The following is a 16,673-nucleotide window of genomic DNA, read 5'->3' on the forward strand; positions in this document are numbered from 1 at the left end:
GCGTCAAAAACCGCATGGTCACCCCGCATGCGATTTCCCTATTAGTTACATTAGCAGCGATTCGCGCACATTCCTTCTGCACGCGAAATCTGATGGCCCTGCCGTGCAGATTTCTGCCGCACCAAAAAACGCTGCCGCACAAGTGGAAACAGCCCCATCCACTTACATTGCCTATGCGAATCCGCGTGCAGTGCCCGCATGCGGATTCGCTATAGTGGAAACGAGCCCTTAAAGGAATACTTAAGTCAAAATCAAAAAATGACTTTTACTCACCATCCCTCAGCCCCCTGAAGCCGTATGGTGCCCTCGCAGCCTCGCTCCGATCCTCCTGTCCCCGCCGGCGGCTACTTCCAGGTTCGGCGACAGCCGCCGACAAGCTGGGAACGCGAGTGATACTCCGCGTCCCCAGCCGCTATATCACCCTCTATGCTGCTATAGCGTATATGTATACGCTATAGCAGCATAGAGGCTGCACAATTATTATATGTATACGCTAGAGTTGGGCGAACAGTTCGGCTGTGTTAGCCGAACTGCAGCCGAACTGTTCGGCTGCCCAAGCTGTCATTTATCTGTGGCTCTTACTACTTCCGGGTCACTCATGACGTCACACACATGCGCAGAGAGTGCCCGGCAACGGGAGCGCGATCTAGGACGCGCTCCGCCGGGCCAGCGCAGACGTACTACTCCGGGTCATTGCGACCCGGAAGTAGTAAGAGCCACAGATAAATGACAGCTTGGGCAGCCGAACAGTTCGGCTGCAGTTCGGCTAACACAGCCGAACTGTTCGCCCAACTCTAGTATACGCTATAGCAGCATAGAGGGTGATATAGCGGCTGGGAACGCGGAGAATCACTCGCGTTCCCAGCCTGCCGACGGCTGTCGCCGGACCCGGAAGTAGCCGCCGGCGGGGACAGGAGGATCGGAGCGAGGCTGCGAGGGCACCATACAGCTTCAGGGGGCTGAGGGATGCCCCAGGTGAGTAAAGTCATTTTTTGATTTGGACTTAAGTATTCCTTTAAGGAACTACAAGTCCCGCAGTGCATTGCAGGAGTCTGACAGCCATGTCAGTCATGATTCATAAAAACAAATGCATTGTGAGACTTGTAGTTCCTCAACAGCTGGAGAGCCAAGTTTGCAGATGACTGGTTTTGGTCTGGGGGATTGGCACACAGACCAGGTATGATGAGGGGGGAGGAGGTGACACATCAGATATAATGGGGGGGGGGGGGCAACACAAACCAGGTATGATGAGGGATGACACTTCAGGAATAATTGAGGGGGGAGGGGGTGACAGACAGGCACAGAGCAGGTAATCAGGTATAGTGGGAGAGGTGATGGACTAGGAATTATGGGGGTAGGTGACACATTGGGCATAAGGGGGTGACAGACACAGACCAGGTATGGTGGGGGAGGTGACAGGCCAGGTATAATTGGGGGAGGGGGTGACAGAAGGTATATGGTGGGGGGTGACAGACACAGACCATGTATGATGGGAGAGGTGACATATCAGGTATAATTGGGAGATGACAGACACAGAGCAAGTATGATTGGGGGGGGGGGGGTGACAGACAGGCACAGAGCAAGTATCCAGGTATAGTGGGAGAGGTGACAGACCAGGAATTATGAGGATTATGGGGGTAGGGGGCACATTGGGCATAAAGGGTGACAGACACAGACCAGGTATGATAGGGAGGAGGGGTGACAGACCAGGTATAATTGGAGGAGGGGTGACAGGAGGTGTATGGGGGGGGGGGGGGAATATCAGATATAAGAGGGGGGGTGACACACAGGGCAGGTATCCAGGTATGGTGGGGGAGGAGGGGTGCACACACACAGTGGGGGCGTCACTCACGCAGGATCCGGGATCGCTCCCGCCCCCGGAGGGGCACTCAGGCCCGGGGGCCGCTGTCACAAGATGGCGGCCATGCTGCTCAGCAGGCGGCGGGAAGGGGAGGCGGCAAGGCCGGAGCTCCCGTGAAATCCGAAGCGACTGACGGGCTATTCGGTACCGGGAAGACGCGGCCGCGTCCAGACAGCGCGTGACGTCACAAGGCGGAGCCTCAACCGAGCGGCACTGACGCGACGTCACTTCACGGGCGGAGCTAGGCTACGAGTAAGAGGTGGGGTTATGTCTGGGAGGAGCTGGAGGCGTGGCGGAGGCCGTGGGGCATGCCGGGAGTGGTAGTTCGGCTGCTGCAGCCTGCCATAGCGGAAACTACACTACTAGCCAATAGCCATGATCAATGAGATGTCAAATGATTCCGAGCTGATGCAGGATTATGTCAGTTGTGAATGCAAATATATCCAGCCTGAAAATTGACCGATCAAACCTCACCAAGCTTTAATTTGTCTGGTCCATTTTTCGAGCTGCATATTTGCATACAGAGTTTGCTAAATCCTGCATCAACTCAAATTATTTACATAACGCCACCCCCAAACTTTACTGTGATGATTTTTTTTACTATTAGTAATACTAATTATTATTATTGAATATTAATGTAGAGTTGTTTGGGAAAATAAAATATTTGTACTTTGATGGGTGGATGTGTAGGAAATGCTAGACAGGAGTGTCAGGCTGAGGCTGCTGTAATCAATTCTTCAGCTACACCTCTTCCATGATTACAAAGGTAGTCATGTGATTATGCCTTCAGTTGTGCTGTAGCCTGGAGCTACAATTTATCAAATATAAGTCACACTTCCACTAACTTTGTGCTCTTGGATTGCTTACAGTGCTGCCCATCTATATATATAATAGACTAAGTGCCTCAACCTTCAAACAAGAAGAAGTACTTTGCATGAGAACATTTATGCGTGCTCAAACACCAAGTTTAAGGCCTCTTTTCCACAGACTGTTGAGCTGTGTGCTCAGCAAGCAGTTACCAGGCAGCAGTGAGCAGATACCAGGCAGCAACAAGCAGTTACCAGGCAGCATAGCCGGCCTTTGACCTGTGCGACCAGAGCGGTCGCTCAGGGCGCCAGCTTCCAAGAGGGCGCCTAATAGCTGGCTACCTTTACTGAGGGCACCTATAGCTGGCTACCTTTACTGAGGGCACCAACACCTGGCTACCTATACTGGAGGCACCTACGCCTGGCTACCTATGGGGGGTTGGTGACCTTCAACTGACTTCTTATACTGGGGGCACCTATACTTGGCAACCTATATTGAGGGCACCTACACATGAGATGGGGGGGGGGGGGGGCAGTTTTTTAGGTGTGGCGCACTGCGGCTATAACGCGTGGTGCAAATTGTCGGTGTTGTGCTATCATTCTAAATGGGGGGGGGGGGGGCTAACTGTCCCACTGATTGTTTTTATTATTATTCCTGAAAGGTTCCAGCCTTCATTTTTAAGTATATTCAGGATAATGCACTCTTTCCATCCATTCGTGATTATTAATAGTATTTTTCCTATGATATATATGAGACGTGTCACAGAGATCTGAGCATTTGGCGTGATGTGTCACAACATCAAAAAGGTTGCTAACCACTGTCCTATGAGATATCTCAGGAGAAAAGGTGAATTGCATATGGGCCTGTGTGCGTGTGTGCGCGCATGCGTGAAGAGGATGAAGGGGGGCACAAAAATCAGGTTTCGCTCAGGGCGCTGTGAAACCTAAGGCCGGCCCTGCCAGGCAGCAGCAAGCAGTTATCAGGCAGCAGTGAGCAGATACCAGGCAGCAACAAGCAGTTACCAGGCAGCAGCAAGCAGTTACCAGGCAGCAGTGAGCAGATACCAGGCAGCAGCAAGCAGTTACCAGGCAGCAGCAAGCAGTTACCAGGCAGCAGCAAGCAGTTACCAGGCAGCAGTGAGCAGTTGTGAGAGTTTGAGAGCCATTTCACTGCCTATTCACAGTCCATGGAAAAGAGGCCTTACCCTTGCAAGTCTGACATTGCAAATCTGGCCTAATTGGCTATTCATGAGGCAATGCTCATGCAAATGCATGCACAAACCAATACCACAAAGCAGTCACCCTGCTACATGCTACATTAGCACTATCCGGCTTAGTGCACACCAGAGCGGTTTGGCAGCGTTTTGCGATCCACTTGCGGCTGCGGATACGCTTGGGTAATGTATTTCAATGGGCTGGTGCACACCAGAGCGGGAGGCGTTTTGCTAAAACGCATACTCCCGAGGTGAGGCATTTTTTGGATTGCGGAGGCGTTTCTGCCTCCAATGTAAAGTATAGGAAAAACGCAAACCGCTCTGAAAAACGGCAGTTCAGAGCGGTTTTGCAGGCGTTTTTGTTACAGAAGCTGTTCAGTAACAGCTTTACTGTAACAATATATGAAATCTACTACACCAAAAACGCTTTACAAAACCGCAAAATGCTAGGTGAAATGCTACAGAAAAATAAGAAAAAGCGTTTCAAAATCTGCTAGCATTTTGCGGATCTGCTAGCAGTTTTTGGTGTGCTCCAGGCCTCCTGGAGCGCCACGGGGAGGATTCCCAATGCCCCCTTTTTATACAACTGGGGGGACCGCAGGGTCCCAGGCTCTCTCACTGCCTGGAAACCACAGCGGCACCCCGGAGGGGGAGGCTGGGTGGCGTGGACGACCCCCCCCCAAGTGTGGCCAGCGCCGGGGAGAGCCGTCTGCACCCACCTCCCAATATTAAAAACAGGCACTTACCTTAACGTCCATTGCGTTCTGCTACATGCGCATTAATTTGGGGGCACCACATGAGAAAGGAGAGAAGCATGGGTCACCCCGAGCTTTAGAGCTCAGGGCTGGCTCACATACAGCACTCCAGAAGGGAGGGGAGGACAGGCGCACTCACTCCAGGGTTCACACCACCGGAGCAAGCCATCCACCACCTGCCTACAAAGGATACAAACTGCACAAAATGCTTTCCATGAGAAAATTAATGCGCATGTAGCAGAACCCAATGGACGTTAAGGTAAGTGGCTGTTTTTAATATTAGGAGGTGGGTGCGGACGGATCTCCCCAGCGCTGGCCACGCTTGGGGGGGGGGGGGGGCGGCTGCGCCACCCAGCCTCCCACTCCGGGGTGCCGCTGTGGTTCCCAGGCAGCGAGAGAGCACTTTGCAGTATTGGTTTTTTGACCCTGCATAGTTTGGCATGCGAAAGCAAATGCATATTTGCATGAGCATTGCCTCATGAATAGCCAATTAGGCCAGATTTGGAAAGCCAGACTTGCTAGGGTTAAACTTGGTGTTTGAGCACGCAAAATTTTTCTCATGGAAAGCATTTTTTGCAGTTGTATCCTTTGGAGGCAGGTGGTGGATGGCTTGCTCTGGTGGTGTGAGCCCTGGAGTGAGTTGTCTGCGCCTGTCCTCCCCCCACCCCGGAGTGTTGTATGTGAGCCAGCCCTGAGCTCTAAAGCTCGGGGTGACCCATGCTTCACTCCTTTCTCATGTGGTTCCCCCAAGTTAATGTGCATGTTGCAGAACGCAATGGACGTTAAGGTAAGTGCCTTTTTTAAATATTGGGAGGTGGGTGCGGATGGCTCTCCCCGGCTCTGACCACACTTGGGGGGGGGGGGGGGGGGGGGGTTGTGCAGCTGCGCCACCCAGCCTCCCCCTCCGGGGTGCCGCTGTGGTTCCCAGGCAGTAAGAGAGCCTGGGACCCCGCAGTCCCCCGGTTGTATGGGGGCATTCGGAATCCTCCCCGTGGCGCTCCTGGATAGTGCTAATGTAGCATGAACTAATACCCGCAGGGCGATCGCTTTGCGGTATTGGTTTTTGGACCCTGCATAGTTTGGCATGCGAAAGTAAATGCATATTTGCATGAGCATTGCCTCATGAATAGCCAATTAGGCCGGATTTGCAAAGCCAGACTTGCTAGGGTTAAACTTGGTGTTTGAGCACGCATACATTTTCTCATGGAAAGCCTACTTCTTCTTGCTTCAAGGTTGAGGCACGTACTCTATTAGATAGATAGATGCGGCGTATGCTACGACGCGGGTTGGCTAGTAAATATTCATACCCCTGGCCCTGGCAAATTTTGACTTAAAGTTACATTTATTCAACCAGCGAGTAATTTTTTGATGGGAAATGACATAGGTGTCCCCCAAAAGATAATAAGACAATGTACAAAAGGAATTAATGTGGGAAAATTATTATCTTTTATTTACATTTGAGCAAAGTGTCCAGTCCAAAATTAATTAATTAATCAATAACAAACAAACAGACAAACACAGAACATTTATATCGCGCTTTTCTCCTGGCGGACTCAAAGCGCCAGAGCTGCAGCCACTAGGACGCGCTCTATAGGCAGTAGCAGTGTTAGGGAAACTTGCCCAAGGTCTCCTACTGAATAGGTGCTGGCTTACTGAACAGGCAGAGCCAAGATTCGAACCCAGGTCTCCTGTGTTAGAGGCAGAGCACTTAACCATTACACTTTCCAGCCACTATAGAGATGCCTTTATTAGCTATTACAGCAAATGCTTCCTATAATTGCTTTTTGCATGTCTCCACAGGTATTTCTGCCCATTCATCTTTAGCAATGAGCTCCAAATCTTTCAGGTTGGAGGGTTTTTGTACCATCACTCTGATCTTTAGCTCCCTCCACAGATTCTCGATTGGATTCAAGTCAGGACTTTCACTGGACCAGTCCAGAACATTAATGTTGTTGTCTGCTAACTATTTCTTCACCACTTTTGCTGTGTGTTTTGGGTCATTGTCGTGCTGAAATGTCCACTGGTGCCCAAGGCCAAGTTTATCTGCTGACTGCCTGATGTTGTCGTTGAGAATCCTACTGTATTGCTCTTTTTTCATGGTGCCCTTTACTGTGATTAGGTTCCCTGGTCCATTGGCTGAAAAACACCCCAAAGGATTAGGTTCTCCTCACCATGTTTGACTGTGGGGATGGTGTTCTTTGGGTTGAAGACTTCTCCTTTTTTACGCCAAATAAAGGAAACATTATTGTGACCAAACAATTCAAATTTTTTTTCATCTGACCATAACACAGAAGACCAGAAGATTTCTTCTTTGTCCAGATGAGGTTTGAAAAGGCCAAGCAAGCTTTTGTGTGCCTTATCTGGAGAAGTGGCGTCTTCCTTGGTCTGCATCCAGGGAACCCAGCGGTGTGCAGTGTCTGTTGGATTGTCTGCCTTGAGACATTGCCACCAGCAGAGCTCAGATTCTTGGGATGACGTTGGTGGTGATCCTTGGATTCTTTTTCACCTCTCTCACAATCCTCCTGGCCAGCACAAGTGTCACTTTTGGCTTCCGACCACATCCTCTGAGATTTTCCACAGTGCGGAACATTTTGTATTTTTTAATAACACTTTGCAATGTAGCCACTGGAACTTGAAAACATTTAGAAACGGCCTTGTAGCCCTTTCTTGACTTGTGAGCAGCCACAATGCGCAGCTGCAGGTCCTCACTGAGTTCCTTTGTCTTATGCTGGGAATACACGTTTCGTTTTTGCCTTCGTTTTAGCCTTCGATTCGTTCGGTAAACGAATCGAGTGTTGAAAACGTATGTGAAAATAGTCATAATCTCATTATAGTTTCGATTAATAGACCCCAAAAACGAACGACTAGTGATCGAACATGTTTGATATTATCTCTCTTTAACCATCTAATCGAGCCATTGGTAGGCTTGATGGCTGTTCAGATCGATTATATATTCGTTTATGTTAGTCCGTCCCTGTAAAAAGGGATTTTCGCTTCGTTTCTTTGCAGCCTTCGATTATTGGAAAAACGAAACCATCAGAATCGAAAAAAAAACCGAAACCGTGGGTGGTGATATTAACCGTACGTTCGATTATTTCGGGAACGAAAAGGACAAAAGGCACAATCGAAACGAAGGCTAAAACGAAGGCAAAAACGAAACGTGTATTCCCAGCATTAGCCATGACTGTCCACAAACCAACTGCAGAGAGCTGCTGTTTTTCACCTACTGAGTTGATTAAAACAGCAGTTCCCAATTAATCAGGGTAATTAGAATGCCATGGAAGGGTAATGCAGGGTAATTGGATTATTTGGAATGGTATAGAACTTTGGATTTTCCCACAGACTGTGACAGTTTGTGAAGGGTATGAATAATTTTGGACTGGACACTTTTTTGTTCAAATGTAAATAAAAGCTGAGATTTTTTTCCCCCACAATAATGTCTCTTGTACATCGTTTTATTATCTTCTGCGAGACACCTATGTCATTTCCCGTCAAAAAATTACTTGCTGGTTGAATAAAAGTAACATTTGCCAGGGGTATGAATAATTATGGGCAGCACTGTATAAGGCTTACCATTGCCCCTCCCCCTGCATAGTCCAAAAGCCCTGCACTGCTTGTGCTCCTCCCCCTGCGCTACCCACATTTTGATCTGTTAACAGGTGCTTCAAAACAATGTTTGATAAACTTTGTTAAATTAATTTTAGATGTTTCTGAAATTCAGTTTATTTATTGCAAGGCTTTTCAACCTTTTCACAAATTCTACCACTTTTATGGCATGAAAATTTTCAAGTACCACCATTTCACAAGGTGTCAACACATGCTGCTTTTTTCTCCCCTCTCCATAGTCAGTACATGCCATGCTGCTTTTGTCTCCTCTGTCCATACTACAATACATACTGTTCCCATTTCTTATCCTCCCCTCCCTGTGATAATTAGTTTGATAGGTGAGTCCAGTTAAAGAAAAAACTACCAAAGAATGATGTTCCACGTTATTACACAGACCACCTGTAACGATCGGTGTCAGCACACAGAGAGAATCTGATTATTGGCGATCTGCAGTATCACCAAGAATACAGATATATACCTGATTATTGATGATCTGCAGAATCACCGATAATCCAAGTATAACTAACCTCTGGACACCTATATAGTGTGAGTGTTTGGTGCAACAGTAATGACTTTGAGTTGGACCACCCGAGGAGCAGGTGGTCTTTGGCAGTATGATCGATACCGCCCTCTGGGAAGTGCGGAAACTTTCCAGCAGCCTGAGACCTCCAAAGGGGTGGAGCCACCGGCGTACCTACCGGGGATGCGACCCCCTCAGCCGCAGGGGGGCCCGGGGCTTCTCTGGGGCCCGCTCACTGTGCGTGGGGGGAGCGCTGCTCTGGACCCCCCAGCAAGGTGCTCAACTGGCCGCAGCGTCTAATAGACGCTGCGCCAGTTCATTCCCCGCAGCCCCGCTCCAGTAGCCTGCATAGTCTCCGGCAGGCAGAGCAGGGCTACGGCAAGATGGCCGCCGAAGAAGCCCTACACTGGAGACTATTTGTGTCTCTAGTACAGGGCTTCGGCAGCCATCTTGCCGTAGCCCTGCACTCTGCCTGTCAGCGCGGGAGATGTGCTGCTGCAGGAGGACTCGGGGAGCTGCGAGTCAGATGCCGGGAGGAGAGGAGACGACTTCTGTCAGGTAAGTGAATTGTTTTTTTTTCACAGGTGCATTTTTTTTTCTAGTGTCTGCTGCCTACACTGTGATTTTCAGGTGTCTGCAGCACACATTACGATTTTCTGGTCACTGCTGCCCACATTACGATTTTCAGGTGCCTGCTGCCCACATTACGATTTTCTGGTCACTGCTGCCCTCATTGCGATTTTCTGGTCACTGCTGCCCACATTGCGATTTTCTGGTCACTGCTGCCCACATTGCGATTTTCTGGTCACTGCTGCCCACATTGCGATTTTCTGGTGTCTGCTGCCCACATTACGATTTTCAGGTGTCTGCTGCCCACATTACGATTTTCAGGTGTCTGCTGCCCACATTACGATTTTCTGGTGTCTGCTGCCCACATTACGATTTTCAGGTGTCTGCTGCCCACATTACGATTTTCTGGTGTCTGCTGCCCATATTACGATTTTCAGGTGCCTGCTGCCCACATTACGATTTTCAGGTGTCTGCTGCCCACATTATGATTTTCTGGTGTCTGCTGCCCACATTGCGATTTTCTGGTGTCTGCTGCTCACATTACGATTTTCTGATGTCTGCTGCCCACATTGCGATTTTCAGGTGTCTGCTGCCCACATTACGATTTTCTGGTCACTGCTGCCCACATTGCGATTTTCTGGTCACTGCTGCCCACATTGCGATTTTCAGGTGTCTGCTGCCCACATTGCGATTTTCAGTTGTCTGCTGCCCACATTACGATTTTCTGGTCACTGCTGCCCTCATTGCGATTTTCTGGTCACTGCTGCCCACATTGCGATTTTCTGGTGTCTGCTGCCCACATTACGATTTTCAGGTGTCTGCTGCCCACATTACGATTTTCAGGTGTCTGCTGCCCACATTACGATTTTCTGGTGTCTGCTGCCCATATTACGATTTTCAGGTGCCTGCTGCCCACATTACGATTTTCAGGTGTCTGCTGCCCACATTATGATTTTCTGGTGTCTGCTGCCCACATTGCGATTTTCAGGTGTCTGCTGCCCACATTACGATTTTCAGGTGTCTGCTGCCCACATTACGATTTTCTGGTCACTGCTGCCCTCATTGCGATTTTCTGGTCACTGCTGCCCACATTGCGATTTTCTGGTCACTGCTGCCCACATTGCGATTTGCAGGTGTCTGCTGCCCACATTACGATTTTCAGGTGTCTGCTGCCCACATTACGATTTTCAGGTGTCTGCTGCCCACATTGCGATTTTCTGGTGTCTGCTGCCCACATTACGATTTTCTGGTGTATGCTGCCCACATTAGGATTTTCTGGTGACTGCTGCCCACATTGCGATTTTCTGGTGACTGCTGCCCACATAAGGATTTTTTGGTGACTGCTGCCCACATAAGGATTTTCTGGTGACTGCTGCCCACATTAGGATTTTCTGGTGTGTGCTGCCCACATTATGATATTCTGGTGACTGACTGCTGCCCACATTACGATTTTCTGGCCCACATTACGATTTTCTGTTGAACACTGCCCACGTTACGATTGTCTGGTGAATGCTGTCCATGTTACAATTTTCTGGTGAACGCTGCCCACATTACGATTTTCTGGTGAACTCTGCCCACATTACGATTTTCTGTCCCACATTGCGATATTCTGGTGAACGCTGCCCACATTACGATTGTCTGGTGTATGCTGTCCACGTTACAATTTACTGGTGACTGCTGCTCACGTTACGATTTTCTGGTGACTGGTGCCCACATTACGATTTGCTGGTGAACTCTGCCCACATTACGATTTTCTGGCCCACATTACGATTGTCTGGTAAAATGCTGCCCACTTTACAATTAATTTACAGTGAAACGCTGCCCCATTACGATTATTTGGCACCTATGGGGGGGGGGGGGCATCCAAATATTCGCAGGGGGGCCCAGTGATTTCTAGTTAAGCCCCTGGGTGGAGCCCCAGGCTGAAAGTAGGAAGGACCTGTGAGTGAGTGACACCTGAAAGGTGGATGTCACTAGCAGGTCTGGAGACTATCTCTTAATGGAGAGGGATAGCTCTCAAGGTCGGGCAAGCTAGGTCGGCAACACACGGACAGACAAGGTACAGAGACAGAAGACTGATTCGGTATCCAAAGGCAGGCAGGGTTGGCAACAGATAATCAGATATGCGTAGGTACCGAATCAGAAATCAGAGGGATAGTCAGAAATGCAATAGGTCATAACAGATATCAAAACAATGCCTAGTCTTGGGTGTGAGGTCCATGGTCTCAACACCCTGGAACTAGTCTGGAGTATAATATGATGGAACACAGTATCCCTAGTCTTGGGTGTGAGGTCTGTGGTCTCGACACCCTGGAACTAGTCTGGAGTATAACACAAAGATAATACAGCGTCCCTAATCTTGGGTGTGAGGTCCGTGGTCTCGACACCCTGGAACTAGTCTGAAATATAACACAATGATACACAGAAGTAATCTGGCTCAGTGTGAATTCCCAGGTCCTCCTGGTTCTAACACACTGTAGGATCTGGCTAAGGTCTGAGTGCTTTCACGTAAGTATTCGCAACGGCAGACAACCTGAGACTGACCAGCAGTAACTATATATAGAGCGGCGCTCTCCGGCGCCACCCATCAGTGATCAACCAACAGTCACTTGCTCTGAGGTCAGCTGACCAACCTGGTCAGCTGATCCCTCCTTGGTTGTCATAAAGGTTCTGCCTCTCAGCGCGCGCGCGCGCATATTCCTCAATCTGTGTGAACTAACAGACCCAGCCACACCAGACGCACGCTGCTGCGTGCAAACCGGCGTGCTGGACGCGGAATCCGCCGCCTTGCTGTCAGTACACGCGGCGGCTTTTCCGCGTTCTATTACACCACCATTTTCAAGCAATATGGGGAAGAAAAAGCATCTTTCTGCTGCTGAAATGCATGACGTACAGTATACAGTTTTGGACAAGGAATGAAAATCTTTATATTTCAAGAAATTCTGTTAAAAGATTTGTGAATCAGAGCACACACGGGTTCGTACAGATAAAGGGAAAATGCGGAAAAGTTTCTGTCAAATACATCGGATTAAGAGAACAGCTGCTAAAATGCCATTACAAAGCAGCAAAGAATTGCAGTTATGCATAAACCTTCTATTCGGCCACTCCTAGCCAATGCTCACAAGCATAAATGGCTGCAGTGGGCCCAGAGCTACATGAAGACTAATTTTCAAGCAGACTTGTTTATGGACGAGTGCCATACAACTTTTCTTCATGGTCCAGATGGATGGAGTGGTGGATGGTTGGTTTCAGCCACCACATCCCAACAAGTCTGCAATGTTAGCAAGGAGGTGGCAGAGTCATGTTTTCAGCTGGAATCATGGGGAAAGAGCTGTTTGGGCTCCTTTAGAGTCCCCGAAGGTGTGAAAATGACCTCTAATAAGTATGTGGAGATTCTGACTGACCACTTTCTTCCATGGCACAAAAAAGAAGAACCGCATTTTCCGGTATAAAATCATCTTCATGCATGACATTGTACCATCTCATGTTCCAAGGATTACCTTTGCGTCATTAGCTACTATAGGCATGAAAGGAGAGAAACTTGTGGTGTGGCCCCCATCCTTCCCTCACCTCAATCCTATCAAGAACCTTTTGGAGCATCCTCAAGGAAAGATCTATAAGGGTGGGAGGCAGTTTACATCCAAACAGCAGCTCTGGGAGGCTATTCGAACAGCCTACAAAAAAAAGAATCAACCAGAAACTCCCCCAAAACTCACAAGTACATGTGCAAGAATTGTGAAGCTGCTATCAAAGGGGTCCCATGTTAATATCAGGGCCGGATTTGTACTTACCAGTGCCCTAGGCCTGCTGTCACCAAGCGCCCCCCCCCCCCCCCCCCCCCGCCACCACCACCACCACCACCAAAAAACATTCTGGCCAACTATCTGACTAGCGATCACTGGTTTGAATGGGCTCATTTCAGTTGTGCTGCTGTGCCCCTCATTGAACAAAGAATCAGTAGATGCTCTGTCCTCTCACGATGGAAATTTGCGCTCCTGCCCGAATGTGCACAGCAGCCGATAGTGCTCTGGGCATGCATACTTGAGAAATTACGGTGATGTATGATCGGTACTTGTCAAGAATGCATAACACTATACTGGCCTCGGTTGCTGTGCACATCTGGGCAGGAGCAGGAAATTACAGGGAACGCGAGTGGCCAGAGCATGCGCTGCTTCTTTATCCTCTGTGCGACTGGCTGCAGTCAGAGCCACAAACAGGTGGCAGGGAGCGTGAGTGGCCAGAGCATGCGCTGCTTCTTTGTCCTCTGTGCGACTGGCTGCAGTCAGAGCCACAGACAGGTGGCAGGGAGCGGGAGTGGCCAGAGCATGCGCTGCTTCTTTATCCTCTGTGCGACTGGCTGCAGTCAGAGCCACAAACAGGTGACAGGGAGCGTGAGTGGCCAGAGCATGCGTTGCTTCTTTGTCCTCTGTGCGACTGGCTGCAGTCAGAGCCACAAACAGGTGACAGGGAGCGCGAGTGGCCAGAGCATGCGCTGCTTCTTTGTCCTCTGTGCGACTGGCTGCAGTCGGAGCCACAAACAGGTGGCAGGGCAGAGCAATGGAGAGAAGCCCATCCAAAACAGAGAACAGGTAAGTAGCAAACATCCTGTCAAGACCCACTTTGGATGTTCTGTTGTAATTATAGTTGACCTGAACTCAGAACTTCCTCTCTGCTCTAAAAGATACGCAACAACATAACCTTTACATAAAAACATTTTTGTTACAGCTGATACAAATCCTGCAATAAATAGACAGTGTGTATAATTCCTACTTTCATGGAAGCAAATATATTAACATCTTGTGCTTTAAAATAAGCTTATATGCTGTGGCAGTCAGGTGACACAGGTAAGATATCAAATTTGTGATTAGACACAGATGTTCGAAAGGCTCTCTAAATACATACAGGGTGCATTTCTCTGTTTTCCTTCTGTCCTGTGCAAGAGTTCAGCTCCACTTTAAAGCATCTGAATGACATTTATTTATATTTGCTGAAAAAATCTACGTATCTCTTTTGAATGCTGAATGTACATATGGCGGTGTGCTCTAACATATAGGCAGTATACAGCAACAAAGTATGAAGAAGGCTTATTAGCAGAAAGATTACTCTTTTTCTTTTAAGCCAATAAATGGTATCATCCTGATTCAAAACTCTCTGCTTTTGCTGATGGCTAAGATGGTAGAATGCTCTAATGCTACAGGAAAGCAGAAGGATGCCAAACCATACACAGTAGCATAGAGGTAGTAACAGCTCAGGTGACAGTGACAGTTTAGCAATGAAAGGGAAGCATACAGCATTTTTATTCCAGGCTGCAGCAGTTCTCATAGATGGTCGGAGCTGACAGAAAATGAGTCAAGAAAGAGTTAACTTAAGCAGAGACGAGATCACTGGCTAGGAAGAAAAAAAAAGCAATAAATTACGGCTAGATAAGAAAGTGTAATTTACAACTGCTGGGGTCAGTGTCACAGCTGTAAAAAAGAAGGCAAAGAAACTAGCAGAAATGTTTGGGAATGCCTGCATTAGAACTCAGCGGAACTTCGTTTTATCTGCTTTGTAATGTAAATCTCTGGTATTTCTCACATCCACTTGTACTGTATGTCGAATATATATATATATATATATATATATATATATATATTTGGATCATCAGATGACAGTTATGATTGATCCTGATTGTTATAACACATCAGGAAGTAAGAGGTGCAGAGATTGGGGAACTCTGGAATTCAGCTATTAGTGCAGAGCAGGCAGGCCCGGATTTCTGCAAAGGCCACAAAGGCCATTGCCTAGGCCGATAAAATCAGATAAGATCAGAAGGGCAGCATGACTTGGAGAGAGAAGAGGTCATATGTCAAAGTAAATCATCTCCTCTGTTCCCGCAGCGCAGCCAGCGCCCTGCCAAAATACCAGGGCTGTGGAGTCGGAGTCGTGGAGTCGGGCAATTTTGGGTGCCTGGAGTCGGAGGCGGGAAAAAATGCACCGACTCCAACTCCTAATGAATTTGTAACTGTAATTAAAATAGAAAATATGATAAAAAGTTCTATTTCTCAGATAATAGTCATTAAAAATAATGTATATATACAGTAATAGCTGTGCTTAGTCCACAAAAATGAAATAAACCAATCAAAATTAGTTACTTGTGCTGCTTCAATAAAGCAGTCCCCGTATTTTTAAGGTCAGATATACATATCTGATTGTGACTGTATATATGATGTGTACACAGGAATCTCTTATATATACTAAATAACATCTATGCTGTAAGAATAAAGCCTGATGTGTAGCTGTGTCACTAATAGAGATGGTCAACGAGATGGAAATAATTCTGCATTGATGCTGATTTATGCAAATGTATGCACTCCCTTTCCTGATGAAATCAAATAATTTGATATGTTGTTAAAATTTGGTTTGGTAAATACAAATTAAAGGGTAACTGAGACGGATGAAAAGTAAAGTTTTATACATACCTGGGGCTTCCTCCAGCCCCCTTCAGGCTAATCAGTCCCTCGCTGCCCTCCACCACCTGGATCTTCTGCTATGAGTCCTGGTAATTCAGTCAGTCAGCACTGTCCGGCCGCATGCCGCTCCCACAGCCAGGAACATTCTGCACCTGCGCAATAGTGCTGCACAGGTGTAGTATGCTCCTGGCGGCGGAGTGTGACTGGCTCAAGTACCTGGACTCATAGCAGAAGATCCAGGTGGTGGAGGAGGACAACGAGGGACTGATTATCCTGAAGGCGGCTGGAGGAAGCCCCAGGTATGTATAAAACTTTTAATTTCATCTGTCTCAGGTTTACTTTGTTACACAGTAGTACTATACTCTACATATGCACTCCCCACAGAGCTGCAGGGGATCCACTGAGAATGCTGTGCACATTGAACACAGAGGTGTTGTCTGTTTACAATCTCCTCATTCCCCTGCAGAGTACCTGCACATCATTCTTACATGTACCCACACTTACATTGCCTAGGGCCTGATAGATGTTCTTTGTTCCGGTTTGCACCTTTTACAAGTACTCTTACCAAGGACTAGTTTTAGTCTAAAGGGAATAAATATAGTAGTCTACATATCCTTCTCACTTCAGTTGTCTTGTAAAATTCCTAAGCGTTGGCAGTTAAGAGACGAATTTCATGTTACATACTTTTAATCAACAAAATTGTAATATGCAAATTAGAGGAGTCGGAGTCGTGGAGTCGGAGTCGGAGGAATCCTAAACTGAGGAGTCGGAGTCTGTGGATTTTTGGACCGACTCCACAGCCCTGCAAAATACATCAATGAATAGTGGCCAATACAATATATTGAAACAATGTGCAAAAAGCAATGTCCCACTAGTTCCGCCGAAGCTG

The 16,673-nt window shown here is 47.9% G+C and overlaps 1 protein-coding gene across 1 annotated transcript in view; it reads right to left on the reverse strand.

The window, feature by feature from the left end:
* Positions 1-2,017, reverse strand: part of MAP3K2 (mitogen-activated protein kinase kinase kinase 2) — a 72,508-nt gene extending 70,491 nt beyond the window's left edge. Inside the window, exon 1 of the mRNA XM_068247111.1 lies at positions 1,853-2,017. The gene's annotated coding sequence lies outside the window, so the exon portion shown is untranslated. The remainder of the gene's footprint in view (positions 1-1,852) is intronic.
* Between the last annotated feature and the right edge of the window lie 14,656 nt (positions 2,018-16,673).

This window comes from Hyperolius riggenbachi, chromosome 7 (assembly GCF_040937935.1).
Source record: "Hyperolius riggenbachi isolate aHypRig1 chromosome 7, aHypRig1.pri, whole genome shotgun sequence".
Classification (NCBI taxonomy): Eukaryota; Metazoa; Chordata; class Amphibia; order Anura; family Hyperoliidae; genus Hyperolius; species Hyperolius riggenbachi.